At 42.8% G+C, this 18,605-nt stretch overlaps 1 protein-coding gene across 1 annotated transcript in view; it reads left to right on the plus strand.

Annotated features, from left to right (window-relative positions):
- The first annotated feature begins 229 nt into the window (after positions 1-229).
- The window catches only part of LOC133955615 (contactin-1a-like), a 70,028-nt gene continuing 51,652 nt past the window's right edge, over positions 230-18,605 (plus strand). Inside the window, exon 1 of the mRNA XM_062390536.1 lies at positions 230-376. The gene's annotated coding sequence lies outside the window, so the exon portion shown is untranslated. The remainder of the gene's footprint in view (positions 377-18,605) is intronic.

An 18,605-nucleotide genomic window follows, 5' to 3' on the forward strand; every position in this document is an offset into this window, starting at 1 on the left:
CTTTTTTACAACTTAAGGGTGTAGAGTAGGAGATATTAACCTCCACACAAACAAACACACACACACACACACACACACACACACACACACACACACACACACATTTTTTTTTTTTTTTTATGTTCGTGATGCTGTGGAACCCGAGGCGGAGCTCAGGGGGAACCCGGGTACACTTCAGTGGGACTCACAGCTCTCTGCTCCCGGGGAACAGGCGGGTCTAGCGCCCCCCTAAGTTGACATCCCTCCATCCCATCCTCGGGTGCGGGACCGCGACTCCGTCAGTCTCCTCTCTCCGCTCTGAGCGCCCGGTGATGCGGTGCTGAGCAGGTGTGAGCATCGTGAAGGACGAACGGAGACGGACGGACACTACCGGAGGGTAAGGACACGACCAGCACCGCACACACACACACACACACACCGACACACAACCGTGGGGTTTTCATTTTAAACCTCATCAATACAGGCGCCGGGTCCGCGCGGTTTGACAGCTGTGGAATCAGTGTTGTTTACAGAGTGCGATGTGCGGACGTGAAGGAGCTTAGTGCAGCAGCCCTCCGCAATGCAGGCTGGTTGGAGACCGGGGTAGAGACACGCTGCGTGTTGCATGTGTGTGTTGAAATATCACACGGGGACACGCCGTGTGTTTTTGACTTATCGTGGCGGGGGTGAGGCTGCATGTTACGTGATCTGCAGCACATCCTGGCGCGCGCTTCTCTCCACCCAGCTCCCCCCCAGAGAACGTCCCGATGCTCCTTATAGGTGAGATCGTTTAGGGATGTTTCAATGCAACACATCCATCAGCTGTGTAAGTGAGTGTGGGGTTTAAATTCGGCTGTGATCAGACATCACAAGAGGCCACGGAGCCTGATGGCGCCCCCTCACACCGACCGTCCACAGCCGAGATCAGGGGGCTGTAAACACTCTGCTCCGAGCTGGAGCTCAGACGCATGTCCTGATGCTTAGCGGTGGATGGAGGCATGTGGTCCGGCTCTGTCCTCCTCAGGTATGGCCCATCGCAGGGCTGGTGGAGTCCGGGTGTCAGGTGCAGGAGAAGGGGTCATGGGCGCGTCCACACACACCCACCCACACACACACACACACACACACACACACACACACACCAGGCTGTAGTGGAGGGAGGGAAGCTGCTCAAACTACATGCTGTCAAAGTAAGGCTTGGGTACTTTCAGGGGAGATTGCCAATCCCACATGGGATTATTTAGATGCTAAAACATTACATTGGCAATTAGAGTGTGTCACACTTTGTTAAATCCTATATGAGACAAATTGTGATTTGTGAATATGGGCTATAAATAATTAGATATATTTTTGCACGTCTGTTAAGTTTTGGTGTGAGGGTTGGCTGCAGGGATTTGCAACATCCACCATCAGGTGGCTCAAAGACCCATTGGAATCCACAGACACAAAAAGAAGCATCAGGGATTGCAGAGCGCTGCACCTACTGGCTGTGGATCAGGAGGACAGACCCCAACCGGGCCCCAAGATGTTAAGGACACACACCCAACCTGTGGTGGAGCTGCTTTAGAAGAAGAGTCTTATGGTTAAAAGGCGAAAAGACCTGATGACACTAAGCTAGAGCGGAGGACCTCCAGACATACAAGGGATATTCACCATCTTGTCTTGTGTTCTAAAATAACAGAAGATCAACAAATGTTAAAGAACAACACAAGAAAGAGGTCTTGAAACACAGATAAGTCATATATCATGATCATTTGAATGGATAAACAAGTGTCAGTGTTTGCAGACCGACCTGTGTTGTAGAACCACTTATTTAGATCTGTCCGGATGATAGGACACTGCACGGTGGACCATCTTTGCTGACTGGTCACTGTTAAGGAGCTTTATTGTGAAAATTGTCTGTAACTCAAGACTTACAGATATATGTGACCACTGCATCAGGTAACGGCTTTCGACACCTTTAGTCTTCATGATGCGGTGCCGTAATGACTTGAGTGCACGGCTCTGGGCAACACGACAGACAGCAGAGTATGATTTAGGCTTGTAATAGGGATTCACTGAAATCAACACAAGCCAACTAGAAGGGAAAGTTGCATTTAATGGGCGTGTTTGTTGTGTGCACATCAGTGGGGTAGCGCTTGGCCTGCTCTCTTGGATTTCTGGTCTCCGGTTAACATATAATGCAGGTTTATGAATTGTTTTGGGGGTTACTGGGCACTAAAAGATCTTTAATCATCGCCCCCCTTTTTTTTACTGGGGTTTGTTTTTGCACTTCAACGTCATGACAGTGTGAGATTCCAGCCAGTGTGTTTGTTCGGACTAAATCAGAGCCATAAAGGTGGCACACAATGTCAGCGGGACTCCGTGGCTGCCTGTCAGGGGAAGCACTTTATGAATCTTGTAAGCCTGGCTGCTGTTAATGCATCCTGTGCTGCCGTCCCGCGCACCCCCCGAGGACAGACCCTCTCCTTCATGCTAGGTGAATGAATTTGCTCGCCTCAGAAGTAGGCTAACCTGCTGCGTGCCGAGCAGCATCTTGAGTTTGTATCTCCCCTCGCCATCCAACGAGAGTGGAGTTTTGAATTTTCACTAAAAAAGAAGGACGCTCCCTTACCAGCACATTGGACAGAATTGCGTTTTACATAATACAGTATAGCCTGTCAGATGTGGCTGCTCTGTGATGCATGTCGAGGCTACAGCTTCAGCCTCCATTAGTGTCACATTCAAATGACTCAACTGTACACTTACTTCTTCCTCTTCAGTCTCATACTCCACTCAGTCATGGGTTGAGGTAGTCAGGGTAACCTCACCTGTGGCGGACACATGAGCTTTCAGCCTCCACATCTTCACTTCAGCCAGCATGTGAAGTATGAACATGAATACATGGGTGAGATTCTTGTGTATAAAACCTCACTGTGAACCTTTCCCATGCACAAAGATTTCTTTATATATATATAAATATATATTCAGCCAGACAATGCATTTTTAATTCGCCCATCTCCTTCAAACACCACTGTGTCAGTTCAACCAGAATGCACAAAGCAGAATCTTGGATGTTTCCCAGCAAAGATCAAGGTAATTTTAGAGTCATTTTCGGCGATTAGATTTGTTACAGATGTCCTTCAGAACCCTGGGCGACTAAATCTTAGGCGAAGAGCCAACGAACCAGTTGAATAAAGGAAGATCAATTCAAAAAGGCTCTAAACTGATTGGCAGCATTTGCATTTGGCATCAGCGGGGCTTGTTTGTCAGGCGCTGTTCTGTGGCATTGAATGCACCGTCAGTCGTGCTGGATGGAATACGTCACCTAGACTTGTTTAATTGTTAAAGTGAACGCTCTATGAGGACAAAGCAGGACGAGGCGCATGAAACACACACACACAGATACACACCAGCCTGTATTGCTGCCGCCGTAGTTTTCTCTCCTGCTGACAAGACGTGCGCTGCTCTCGTCTCGATGCTTCCTTCAAGTTGCTCAGCAATTTACGAGCCGGTGATCAATGGGGGAGATCCACTAATGGTACGGTAGCGAGGCAGAGACATGACGTCTTCTGTGTTTGCCCGGAGACAGACCACTCCTCTGTTTATGCCTGAGGAAGAGAAAAGGCCTCAGTCCCCATCTGCCGTCCCCGGCTATCTGAATAGAGCGTCTGCAATTGATTCTCCCACTGTGGACTGCTCCCGCTCTCTGCAATGCACGTGACCCATAGATCTTATGCGTGTAGACAGAGCTAAATGGGGGGAAAAACTCCCAGGCACAGTGCACGTTTGTATCCCACTAAAGATACAAACTGTGCTATGTTCACTGTCCCCAGGATGTCGCGTTGAAAACTCAATTTGTCGTTATAGTTTACTGTTTGTTTCACCATTCGTAGAATTTCCCCCACGCAAACCCATCAAGCCATGCACATGACCGTCAGCCCAAGCTTCCTTGTTTCAGGACATGCAACATTAACATCTCACATTTACCAGTAGTGAATAACTGCTGAAGAAGTCCTTACTTACTAGTTTTTTGTTGCAATTCTATCTAGGAAGACAAACTCGCAAACTACAGTTACCAGTTGACAAGCACTTTGTTGTAAATATGCTCGTAAAATGGTTAAAAGTCATTCACAGCACACAAGACGAATTGCCTTTTGTCTATTTATAGCCTTAAAGCTCGCAGACAAAGATATTATTAGTTTAATGACATGGTAAAAAAAAAAGTTCCTGAAGAAACGGATTGGCTATAGAAAACATTGAGTCATTGTGCTGTCCTGGAGATACAACTTGCCTTTCATGACAGAACATTTGATCCGTTCCACTTTTCTTTATCAGGGTGATTTTGTTTGTTGATAGTGAGTCCTGCATCCTCAGTGACTCGCATGCTTCCTCCGTTTTGTCAATTTGCCAAAGTGATGCCTTTTTTCAAAAATCGGATTACTGTGTTTCCATTTAGATAATGTGAAATGGACGAGCACTAGTGTTCTGAAATCGCCTGCTATCTCGCCTCGCCATTCATTGGGGAAATAGAACGACTTTGATCAAAGTCATCAGATTGTTATCACGCGTTGGGTGGATGAATCAGGTTCACTGACAGGGGTTTCGTCATTGGCCTGCTGGAGCAAGTTAAGATCTATTATTTACACTGGATACATGACATGATATTCTGTCATGTGATTTTGAAACAAGGTACGTTACCTTATTTTGACATTAAACTCTCTGTTGTCTGGTTGCAGGCCATCTGGAGGTTTAGAAATATTGAGTGGATTCTTGCTATATTTAGGAACAGTTAGAGTCTGTAACTAGGTTACGTCTGACAAGATTTTCATCGTCTTTTTCTCTGATTCGTTGCTTGGTTTTCTCTGAGGTATTTTTAGACTTTACAATCAAAGAAAACCTTTCGGGATTTACGGACTCAATTAGAAGGAGATTACAACTGAGTGCCCTTCGCCTGCTAATTGCAGTTTAAACCACAATCATCCATTTAAAATGTTCATGATAATATTTGACTTCCTTCATTTCAGTGTCAGCATAGACAATTGTTTTTGTGCCTATGAGCAGGGCAAACCTTTTCTATCTTTCCTGGGATGCAATTAGGCTCAGCAAGTTATTTACTCACTAAATAACTAACTGTATTAAATAACTAACTGTATTTCTGCTGTTGTTAGCCAGTACTAAATGCTAAGTTTATTTATAGAGCACTTTTCCAACAGCTGTCACAAGTGCTTCATGAAGAGGACAAAAAACAACAACAAGCATATTATTACAAAAGTCATTTAAAATCAAACATAGCACAATATGTAAAATATCTAATGAAAAAAAAGACAGCAGATAAAATAATACATCATTTGAAAATATTGGCAGGGAAATGGATAAAATAAACATGCAATAGCAAAAACAATCAAATATAATTCATTTGATTAAGCAAGTTTTATATTTATTGATGAGAAGTAAAAGTCACAGGACTGCAAGGTCAATACGTTCAGACAGCGTTTCCCCTGATTTACTAAAGTCAATTTAAAGCATCTTAAAGGGATGGTGTCTTAATTAAAGTCCTCCTCAAAGTGTCAGATTACCTCCTGTGAATTTGTTTAACATTGCACTGAGGCAGAATATTGTGTTACACACAGTGGACCAAACTCTCACATGGGAGCCTTGAGCCATCTGTTTTTGCAGCCTTATAGCTTCAGTTGGATATAGTGTTGTTTACAGGCCTGTTGAGAAGCTTTGCAGTCAGACAACAATACATGCTGTTGTTGTGGTCCTGTAAGAGATGACTTGCATTTTAATGCAATTTGAAAATCTGTGTCTGATTATTCTCTTGTCGTTTCAGACACAGCGCACTAATGTAGAGAAACGTCTGTACTCGATGAGTAAAATCGTCTTTAATGAATTTCATGGTGTTTCAAAGCATATTATTAAGTGCAGATAAAATCAATGAGAGATGGTGCTCATGTGAGAAATACCATATTCATATGGTATGTGAAAATAGTTTGGGTTGATTTAAAAAGGTCAGTACTGAAATAATTACCTTTGTTGCTTGCAAAGTCTTACCTATACAACTGTGTCCCCGCTGACATATTGTAATTTATCCATAATCTGCATATGAAAGCTAGTGCTTAGCAGCTTTTTCAAGATTAGATTACCTCTGTGCCCTTCATCATTGATATTCCCAGTAATGGGCTACATTGTTTTGGATTTAATCCTATTAAATCTGTGTTCATCATGGGGATGTGGAAGTTTACCATAGTTTCAACTGCTTGAGCTGTTATCTTACAGTGCTGGGGATAGAGAACAAGCCCGATGGCGCCGGGAACTATCCAATTAGGTATGAAAGCGTCTTCCACGGTCGGCCAAGCCACTCTTGGGGCCTTAGAGCAAAGCCTGTTGCTATGGTGCTTGGAGCCTTTGCAGAACACAAGAATATCTATAGGCTAGTTGAGGATGTGAGGCTCATCCATCATCTTTCATGTATAGTTATGTTGTACTCCATGCTAACCCAGCCTATGTTTCCTTATAGTGATAATGATTAATGCTGTTAGTGGTTGACGGCTCAGCTCTGTTACGCCTGTAGCATACTAAACCAGAGTCATGAACCTTTTACCAGCTGTGTGTTGAATATGAGAGACTGGTAGGGTCAATGGGGATTCTTACACTAATCAAAAATATCCTTAGTGAGAGGTGGAACTTTTTTAAGCCGACAGGCCTCCATAGTCTTCTGTGGTTGCATGTATGAGACATGTATGGACTCATCGTGGTGAGAGCCTGAAAGCAATGGCCTCCTGGCACATGGGACGAATACAGAGGAAGCTGAGCTCTTTGGAAGCCTCATTAGACATTTAGGGGCGTCCTGTTTTCCCCCTCTCTGGACAGCTGGACAGCCAAATTGTTTGTGGATCAATAGTTTAGCTTCCTACTGGCTCAACAGTGAGTGAAGTGCATTTAAACTCAAGAAATCCCATTACGCTTGGCAGAGATGGGAAGCATAGCACTAGGTGCCTCAGTAAGTACTATTGCTATGCCCATTATTCAATCTGGCTGTTTGTTTATCTTCAGTTCTTTTGCTGAGTTCCCTGTCTCATGTTCTCACATGAGACAGGGAACTGCATTCCATGAAACTTGTGGGTATGCACACAACTGCAGCTAAAACTATGGGATCTGACTGATGGCTGTATGGATGGTAACAAGCCTATGACCAATAGTGCAAGTGCACAAGCCAGCAAGTGGCAAATAACCCTGCACACAGCTCTACAATTCAGCAACAGAGTTAGAGATATCTTATGGTATTATGAGAATATATCTGTCACCTTTTATTCTTCTATGGACATTAACATGCCCTCAGTTAAGGAAGGAAAAGAAATAGCACTGCCCACTGGGTGTATTCTAACATGTTACCCTGTAGCTTGACCAACAGTAGCTGAAGCTCTTGGTGAGCAAATAGCTGCTCATGCTACCATCGGCTATACTGTATGTAACAACCACTTACATGTAGCTCTTTGGATGCTGCCATTACCGGGAAACTGCCTATACTAAAGAGGTTTCGCTAATGGGATCGATTGAAAGTTAGACGATTGTGTTGTGCTCTCAACACTGACCAGGTGATTGTATATTATTCCTGCTTATTATAGAGGGAGCCTGACAGATTCAATACTTACTTATTTTCTTATTCTGAAGGTTTTTCACTCCGGTTCTTTGGCCATTTAAAAAGGCAAAAGGCCGGAGAGATGAGGAAAGAAGAGGTTGAGGATGTAATGAGAAACAGAGGAACAAAACATTTGGAGCTGTCCCTTCATTCCTTAGATCAGTGTAACCAGAAATAAAAGCTGTGGCTGGTGCAGGCCCAGGGCTGTGGGTTGCCGCTGTCCTCTCCCGGCTCTCCCTCGCTGTGCTGCCAGTGTGTTTGTGTTGCGCTGGTCAGCCCCCCGAACCTCTCCGCTGCATCCCTACATGAAGAGCCCATTGATGTGGGCAGCATTAGCATTCGGTGTAGGCGAGCACGACAAACAGGTTGGTTTTCCGTTTCTAACAAACCTGTTCTCTCTGGACCCTCTCGAATGGTCCCAGCGCAACCCCTCTTGTTGCATAGCTAATGACTGTGGATAAAGGGGGTCAAAGAATGCTTATGTGGCCGTCTTCCCTCTGTATAAGGCCCCATTCTGCCATGTGACACGTCAGTCCAGAACTTTTCTAAGGTGGCGTGACACTGTCACATCTGGCCCACGAACCCACAAGGTGATGTAACCACCTGCGTCATGTTCTCTGTAAGTGCCAGCGGGACAATGCACCAGCACTAATAGCTTCCACCAATCGTCCCTAAAATGTCCCTGAACAAAAGTGGCTCTTTTTCGATTTGTCATTATGAAAGATCTGAGCCCAGCCCTCGGAGGGGGAATCGGGCTGACTTATGCATGAGACTTGTGCACTAATTATTCTCCGGCTTTCTTTTCCCTGGCTCAGTTTTTAGCTGCAGGAGCTTCTCTTGCAATCTGCCAATTCATGCTGCTGACTCTATTCTCACAATTTTACTTAGCAACAGAGAATGGCCCCTGAGAAGAAGTGGCTAATATTACCCCATGAAAAAAGACGGGATCAATGTGTTCTCTGTTACCTTATTTGAAAGTCAGAGCATCGCTTGAGTCATCATATCGAGAGAGGAAGAGAAAGAGATGCAGGGTGAATCCAGTTGCCTAATAACAGAATTTTGTCTTCTCCCATTGCACTTTTCAGAATTACGGCAGACGATATGCAGATAATGAAGATGTAAGCTAAGATACCACCCTTTTATTTTCCTTTGGTGGCTGGGAGATCGCAACATTCACAACATTTCCCTGCTCTACTGAACATTTCCCTTGCATATGACAACAGAGAAAAATAAACCATGCATGCATATTAATGAAAATGAGTATTTGATCACAGCGTGCAATGCATGATGTTGGACAGAACCCATACTGTGTGTGTGGGCCTCGTGGTGAAATGTGTCGTACATTGGCCAGTGTCACTGGTTAGATTATTCATGGGGAAGGTGTAATGGCAGTGAGTAGAGTAAAAGGGCATCCAGAGGTGAATCAGACTGGGAGGAAGAGCATTGAATCCTCTTTTTACACACGCACACACGCACACATATGCACACACGCATGCATGCACACACATACACACGCACGCACACACACACAAACACACACACACTCTGTTCGACTCTGACTCTTATCTGTGACACACAGTTCCAGTCATGCTGCTCACACAGGGCCTTAGTGTGTGAAGGACAGACGCAGCGAAGGGCAAAGCATCACAGTCAGGCTAGAGCGTATGTACAAACACACACACACACACACTCATATGCACATTAAGAGAAGGGGTTGTACTTGTCTTAATTCCCCTGCATCATAGAACAATCAGACAAAGAAGACACTGCTCTTCTGTTAGACTGAAGGGGAATGGAAACTACTCTGTGTTTATAGAGTCTGCTGGAGTATATAATGTTAATAACATTGACCCATGACCGACCAGTTTATTACTAAGGCACTGCACAATTAATCTCGTTTTCCACCCATAGAAATGACACTGGTGGTTTGCCTGGCTTAGCAGCAATTGCAATTGTATATTTGAATAGTGGACTATGCTAAGATGTGTTTCTATTGTTGCTCCAATGTCTTACAATACATCTATATTGTTATTGCTTACTGTAGGTGATGCACCGTGATACAGTTTGGTGCGCATGGGCAAAACATGTGTGGACATCCTGGTGATGATGAGACTGAGAGAGAGAACATAGGCGGTGGGATCCCCCGATGTTTTTGGCCTGATGATATGTAAAGGACATAGCGCTGAGAGAAGCTTGGGTTATTGACCTTGCTGAAATGCAGGGTTTCATTGGATTACCTGCAGTGATGCTGAAAGTATGTTCAATTAAACCCTTGTTCAAGTTTTCCTTCCTTCCTTTCCTTCAGAGTACATTTGGTTCCACAATATGGTGAAAAACTAAATACTCTTAAGACTCAGTATAGGAGCTTGGATCATGATAAACAGCCACTCCAATTTACAAAAAAAAAAACTAAAGAGGAAATTCAGCAATTTGTGGTTTTATGAACTATTGCATCAGGCCTTGTTTTTAATTGTGAGGTTCCCAGACAACATGCAGTAACCCCTGTCGAGACAGTCATTTTCAGTCTTTATGCAAAGCTAATGTTATTTTCTGCTGCCTCCAGCTTCAGATTTAACAGACATAACAGTGTTATCTCTGTACCTCCAGCATCACAGAAAAAAGAAGTTCTCTCAAATTGCCACAGCCCTTTCAAAGAAAAATTGAAAATTATCTTTAATTATAATAATAGTATAATATCAAATGATTTACAAATTATCGAAGGATAAGCGGTACAGATAATGGATGGATGGATAAGAGTATGGGGATGTATGTGTGTGTGTGTGTGTGTGTGAGGGGCAGAGTGAAGAATCTTCTGTGTTAATATTGTCCAGGGTGGTGTCAGGGCCACTGAGTATTAACAGACTGATGGCAGTTGGGTAAAAGCTGTTCCTCAGTCTGGACGTCCTACACTCAAGTAAATGCTTCCAAATTAGACATGAGAACTACTCATAAGAAACCTACCTCTCTCTCACTTTCATATGGACTGAATGAAGCCCACCAGAATGTAGGTGAAAGGACCCCGTGAGTATTCCCAGGTCAGTTGAGCAGAAAACATCTGTCTGTAGCATATTATATGAAACGTCGCTTGACCTAGTTTAACTTTCAGGCTGCAACTGGAGGAGAGGCGAGCTTGACTGGAAAGGCTAAACCACAAAGCTGCTTGGGTTGTTGTTGTGTGAGCAGTTTGTTTAAACAGCAGTTGGGCTTAGTACAAACTGAGGAGATGGTTCCCTCATGTGACGATTCGCGATCTTAATGCTAGATTGCTCCAACACATCTGCACCTCCTTACGCAACCAAGTAACGACATGATGTGTCAATGTTGTGTAAGAGACACCACATTAGCCAAATCCTTATCACTGAAGTATCTGCACATGTCAGTTGATCGAAATCTGGCCTCTTTTTTTTCACCGCAGTTCCCTCCGCTTGAATCTGTTGTGTAAGAGGGCACCTTTTCTGAGCCGCGATCACATGGTGTGACTTGGCCAAAATTCACCAGATGACTCAGGTCTTTGCCCAGGCTGTGCTCATTGTCAGTCGACCCACACGCTGCTCTCCAACAGGCTGTCTGGCTGTGGCCATGTGCTCTGCAGTAAACACAGGTTGACCGGGTCTGTCCACATGAACACTGTGTTCCGGACACAAGTGTATATGATGGTGCAGGGCCTAATCCAAAATACAAGCTACTTTCACTTTGCATGCACCAATCAACTGAATTATTTGATTATCACATAGGAGAGTAACAGAAGAACGGTAATGTGGATAATGAGTTTGCATGGCCTAATATATCAGCAAATATTAGCCCCTCCCATTCAGGTTTCTCTCAATTTGAATAATAGCTTGTGCTTATTGTATTTGAACAGTATATTCTGCTTTTTAAGGAAGGAATATTCCAGTGTCAAATAAAATGGAAATATGTTTTTCCCTTGTTAATGTATCCGTAAAGAGAGAGTGTGGAGCCCGTCGTGGCTCATGTAGTAGAGGAAGACTTCCTGATGGGCGGGCATGAATATGCATGCTGCTGTTTAAGAGCACTGGTACAGACGAATACAGTATGGCGGTCAATGGATTCACAGAGCGGGCTTTGTCTCGTCTACTTTCAACCTTGGTGTACTGGAGTAGGTGTCCGCGGGGGTTTCCGCAACAATATGGTGGAGCCAGGAAGGGAGTCTGGTGTCCTGGCTGCTCAGAGAAAACAGGCTGTAAGAGCCCAGATTTGGTGGCTTCTGGCATATTGTAATGCCACTGCTGCTTCAGATAAACCGGTCTGTATTATTGAAAGACAACAATTTCCAAGAAAGAGAGGTTGAACGACTTTTCAGTGAACAGATCATCTTTGTCAGAAGTGGGAAGTATAGGGTTGCCAAGGTTGTGAGCCCCATTTCATTTAATTTGTTTATATTTGGAAAATTAAGTTTACTGGAGTTAAATAATAACATACATTGTTCCTGTGTACCAATATATGTACCCTGAAACATCAGTCATTTACTTTGAAAAAAAAAAGGGAAACTCAGACAAATTCTGAAGCTTTCCCATTCCTGTCCCAATAGACACCATCAACTGTATATAAAGACGATATGTCTCCACTTCCACGGATCAGGTCTAGGGGGCCACTTAAGGGGTCTCAGAAGGAAAGCTCTCTAATCTTGGTTTGGAAAAACTCATAAATGCGATATCACATGAGGAACCTTAGATTGTCTTAATTACATCTTCTCTCTCACGACTTAATCACTTATTTATCAGTAGGATCGCAGGGTGTTTTTGCCCAACTTGGAAATTATGACGTTTCACTTGGGATTCATTCGGTCTGAGTATGTTTAATGATTCATTAAGTGATGGGTTGCTGATGTAAACAACTCAGCTTGTCTCTGGTGCACTAGAGATCGCTATGATCTTAAAGGACTGTTAGTCTGATCATGATCCAGACATTTCCCAAAAAGGCACTAATATTCCTTTTTGGCAGGAGATTAGCTTCTCTCCTTCTCATTTCCTGGAATAATCCATCATCCATCCACAATCGCCTCGGAGAGAAATCTGGAACTGGCAAATATTTAACGTAAAAAAATTGTTTGCTGTCAATTTCTTTCCGCCACAAATTGTGCAACAATGCCCCTGGCAGTGGGGCAGCTGTTGCATCAAAGCTCCAGAACTCGGAGTTAATAGCCACAATGGATTCACCAAATCAAATTATTTTTCACAAAGCTTCAGCACGTCCACTCCCTGCATCAATCTGCTGCCCCCGTCTTCCTCCTCTGCTCCTCTGATCCTGTCCATTCCTCTGCAGTCTGTGGAGCTGTGCAGTTCGAGTGAATGTGAGTGAAGCTGCATGTTTCCCTATAGGTAACCTATACAGATTCTATAGAAAAAAACTACAGATGTGGGTAGATTCAGACAAATTGCTCCTGTTGCACAACATTGCAAACAGACTTCAGCTGATTGGGAAGGAAACGCAGGACATCAGGGATTTGTGTATTGAAGCAATTTGTCACTTATGTGCAATTATTGTGCAAACAGAGAATTCACATAATGATGAGTTGAGGGAAAGACAGATGTTGGAATATATTATAATGTCCAGGGTGTTTTCCTGTTCACTAAAGTGGAAAACTTCTTCAAAGATGATTCGAGGGATGTGTAATAGTTATTGCATTGACAACAAATCCCATAACAATAATTTGATCCTGCAAACAGGTGCAGTAGCTGGCATGTTCCTTCATCTACACAAACATTGACGTGATGATTATTTTGAGTCTGTGCCACAGATACTGCCTTGATACTGTAGATACTAGAGCCTCAGTGATGTGAATGTTTAGGGACCAATGCTGATACAGATATTAGGCAGTAAAACATTTCCAATACTCATATGTAAGTCAATATAAAAACCCTTATGACAAAAAAATGTAATTGAGGCTTGATATTTTACAACTTAACAGTTTAATCCCTGTTTGTTACCAGCTTTGAATGCCTTTTGTGTTCAGTAGATATGAATGTGCTCATGGGGCTTAGAGCCACCGACAAACAGGGGTAGATGAAAAGTACTGAGATGCTAAGAAACATTGTTTGTTTCGGTCTCTGTAGACAAAAGCTGTAACAGAAGAACAGCAGTTGTATTTTTAATTGGGATGTGTCTCGGTAAGAAACATTGGCACTAACAGGAACACAGGAAAAACACCGCTCCTGTAATTATCCTAATTATAGTTTGGATACCAAGATATCATCCACATGTCAATACTGTGCAATTGATTAAGCCTCGGAATCTGATTAACCTGAGCTGTAATGACAAATTGTGATTAAACTCCAGATAGATTTCATTTTCAGGTATTGTTCTGTGTACACTGCGACAGGAGTGAATTGATGTCAATGAAGTGTCAATGACCCACATCCACAAAGACATTGCTGTCTCCCCTGCATTAAAAAGCATATTGTCCATCCTGGGGCTCTCCCTGACTCACATTGTATTTAAGTGGTCATTATATCCTCATGTGCTTGAGATGTACAGTTTTTTTTAAATCACTGCAGATGGTGGTGAGTTCACTTAAGTGCTGTAAGGGAGGGAACACTGGACTCTTCAACTGACTTGCAGTTGCAGTGCAGAGCACATTTACTTCTCATTAGCACAAAGACAGCCACTCACCAGCTCACTTGAGTTACTGGGTTTCTCTGACACAACTATGCTGAAATTAAGAAATTATTAAAATAAGGACTGGTTTGATTATTTGTCAATTAGAACCTACCTGAAAGCTTCGTCCATTGCCTTCGTAATCGATGCCCAAAATCAGCATTCAAATGGTTTAACTAATTGTTATATATACCAAAAGTTCTGAACGTATTTCCATAAACCTTGGTGGAAGAATAGGACACCGGCCAAGAGAGAACCCATCAAAATGTGATGACGTCTGGATCAGGGGAGGATCCAGGATATTTTTTCTCACTTCCTTTACATCGATTTTTTACATTTTTACAAATTTCCAATGACATAATTTATGGAATCTTGATGAAGAAAAGCAGGCGTACTGGGGTGAGGAGTGATATCTATAAGTGGGTTTTGCCATTTGGTGCAGCTTGGTAGAATTTAAGGGGACTGTTGGACCTTGTTAGAGGTATTGTTAGAGGTCTGTCTGTCAGCAGCAGTATTCAAAATCTCCTAAACTTGATCCAAGGAAGAACCCTTTCAATTTTATAGTGGAGATAGAGGAACTTTCTTTTTCTTTCTTTAACATGACGAGATATAGAGTTGGAATGCTCTTCTGGTTGTTATTGTTATATATGAATTACCACAGTCATTTCAAAAAGTCCTTGAAATAAGAAACAGTTTTTCAAACATTTTTAAAAATCCATTAGCATTAATTGTTTGTTTGAATCAATCTCTCTGGGTTTTTTTTGTGTCACGAGACAAAGGCACTGATGTAGTGACAGGCTTTCCAGTTTGTAAGTAACAGCTGAGATGTCTCGCAGCTGCTCAAAAATCATTTTGTTTCTATCATGACTGATGATTGTGCAACCGCTCTGCGAGAGTGTTTTATTTAGAAGTCTGATTTTAACTACTGAAGCTTTGAAGCCACAGAAATCCCATAATTGTCAATCCACGGCAGAGTGGGGTAGAGCCATTATACCCAATCAATAGATCTGTGTCTTCTAATATTACCCAGACTCCTCTGCTCAAAGCTTCTCACCTGCAGTTTATCCATTTTCTCAGCAGCCATGGACAACATATTGATGAGAGAATAGCCTGTTGGTCAGGCATTGCTTGTAGCGAGGAGCATTTAGGAGAGGGTAGTTGTTGATTCACTGACAGCCTGAAATTTTGTGTTGAGTTCCATAACCTGCCGTGGGAAAAGACACCATGTTTGCATTTAAATTATATACACAGAGAGAAAGAGAGAGAGAGAGAGAGAGAGAGAGAGAAAAAGTGAGAGGGGGCATGTGTGTCAAAACTACAGGAACAGAGGGAGACACAAACATGGGACCAGGCTTCTGGGCTGTGACCTTGTTTGCTAATTAAGTGTCAGACCTATTTTTTCCACTCCAGAAAAAGAAGCTTGTATCTTAAGGCTTAGATTGCCAGAAGGCGATGGCAACTCTGCCTTTGCTTCCATTGGCTGGCTCCTCAGGGTGTCCCTCTTTGTGTGGGTGTGTGTATGTGAATAATGGTCATTATCAACAGTATCATTAGATGGCACTGTATGGGTAATCCTCTCTCATGAATACTGCATGAAGCTGTGAACATAGACGTTACAGCACGGAGTAAAGCTGTGACAAAGTCACTGTTACTGTCACATGTGCTCACTCCAGTGATCTTTCAGCCTCAGTTTGACTAAATTCTAATCAAATATTACATTTGTCGATCATAGGTAGAGTCAGGTAATAAATCAATGTTATATCAATAAACATTCAATGAATATTCCAAATTCAAATGCATTTGGGAGTGTGAAGAGAAGGAGCAGGCACTTTGGATGTACGCCTTGCAAGTTCTTGCACAGGACAGGGCCACTGTGCTGAACACACTGTGCTGAACACAATGTGAATACAAATTAAATGTGGGTCAAAACAAGCGAATAGTTCAACAACAATAACCATATTTCAGTGATTACAGAGATTTAACAACACAACTTGACTGCAAGTAGTAATTTGCACAAACTCCATTTTGAAATCCTTTGGATTGTGGTCAGTGGATTCATGTTTGTGAAACCTCTACCTTAATTTATATGCCCCAATCTTGGATCCCATTGCCTATCATCTGATGATGAACTACCAACATTTTGGGGCTTTCAGTGGAGCCAGCGGATATCTGGTCCGAGACTCTGTCTTCCGTTTAACTGTTTGTAGGTGACTTTAGGTCCAGACGGCATTTTGGCTAATATCTGTTAACTGCTATCTGGATATGAATGCAGATAAATTAAAATGCAATTCGTTCAATGTGTTCCTCCTCTTGTTCTCCGCACAGACTGTTTACCTGACAGCTACCCCATTCTGCTCAAACATGATCAGTCAAACTAGAAATTGAAGCTTCTTGCCTCAAAATCTTGTCCCTCTTCCCTTCAGATTTTGCATATTCACATGTAGAATCTGTTTATTGAGATCACGTGCACCACAGTAGCCTAAGGTTCCAGCACAACAATCGGAGGACAAGTGTTGAAATTATGCATGAGCTTGGCCTGATGTCCAGAATTCCACCCAAACACTTTTCATCATGTTTTACACATCACACTACACGTTACATTACGTACTAATAGCCATCTCAATGTTAAATCATTATACACATTGATACTGAGGTATTTCTTTTAAAATTAATATAGCTAGTACATAAATACACAAAATATAGTTTCTATTGTAGGAGATTGTATCAATATCACCCTTATTTGTATTGTCTATTTATTAAAGAGACATAGAATTCAAACAGAATAACATGTTATGTCTTTCTGTCAGTCTGTCTGGTTTCATTGTATAGAATTCAAGCTTCATCATACAAAGCTGGGAAGTTGTTTTCACGACATATTTCCACTTGTCTCCTTGCATCTAGCTGCCTACTTTACATTGTATGTGTTTTGTTCAGCAAGCATGAAAATTGCCCTATTTAATGACTCCCTCCCATGCTCCTCAAGATGCAGCACTTCTCTGAGCACTGAGAACAACTCATCTGAAGGCTGCTATACCTTTGAAATGAACAACAGACTGAACTTCAGATTTCTGCTTGTTCCCTATTGTGCTGAGCATTGTCCTGTAACCAGTGCTGCGGGCTATGAGCGATTGTTTGTCCAGTCTTAAAAAAGAGCAGCATTGTGCATGTGACATATATTAGTCACTTGAGTGCCAGTGTTGACCTATATGTTGAGGTCTGGGCCAAAGGAGGGGCAGCGAGCCAGAGCATCGGGCAGATATCTAGTGTAATGAGCCTTAATGTCACACTCAGTGACACGACATGCGTCAGACTGTGGCACACACAGAGGCAGCCAAGACGAATGCAGGATGTATGTGCGGCTTTGGTGAGTTCCTCCAGCTGAAACAATTGTTGTGTAAGCAAAGCCCTGTCTCTGGGTGAAAATATCACGCATGAAAACACTCACACATTTACTGGAGACTCCTCATGCATCTCTGACACAGGGAAACTCTATTGCCTCTTTCACGCCAAATTAGCCGCCATACGTGGCTTTTTTTCTAACAAAGGTTAACCCGATTAAAAAAGCAATTGCCTCCTTTCCCATTGCCAGGGTGGCAGATCTAAGATATTTCTAAATCCGGGGCCATAAAGGGGGCCAAGTTCACAGAGGGGCCAATATCCAAAATCAATGCACAAGTCCCCTTCAGTAGGGTGCATATATACTAAATCATACTTTGTTTACTGCTGTTTCTGTAGTTTTTATCAAAGTGAGATTTCAATTTTGGAAATTGTTCCTCTGAAAAACTAAATAAGAAGCATGGAGCATGTAAAAAATGTGCCAGAAACTGAGACCCTCTCTCACCTCCCTGTCTTGCAGGTGTTGCATCTTGCGTGAGATGCAACATGAATAAAAACTCCTGTAAGTTCAGTGTGGGTCCTAATATCGCAAAGAAAAGGTGCAGCATCAGCATCTATGGAATAGATTTAAATATAGATTAAAATTAAGCATTTACTTTGGTGTCATGTTTCCATCACTGCCGATTGGGGAGCCAGGTTAGTAAGTAATTCTGACTCTTTTTTTTTTCCCACACATACATGTGAATACACCTCCAGGTTCAAAATTGATAAATCAATTTGTTAATTGGATCTATAGGCATGCTGTGCTGGACAGGACAGGGCTGGAAGACAGGACAAGATGGAGTGACTCCCCCCAGCTGGTTGTGGAATGGACGCAGAAAATTCAGTGTGACTCTAAGCCTTATTATCTATGCCGTGATGACTCCTCTAGTGCAGGAATCAATAAGGTCTGACTGGCTCCAGGGTCACAGGGCCCCACTACAGGAAGCGGATATCTTAAAAACGATCCATTATGGATGAGGCAGTGAGGAGGAGTGTTAAGGTTGGAGAA

The sequence above is a fragment of the Platichthys flesus genome, chromosome 6 (genome assembly GCF_949316205.1).
Source record: "Platichthys flesus chromosome 6, fPlaFle2.1, whole genome shotgun sequence".
In the NCBI taxonomy this organism is placed as follows: Eukaryota; Metazoa; Chordata; class Actinopteri; order Pleuronectiformes; family Pleuronectidae; genus Platichthys; species Platichthys flesus.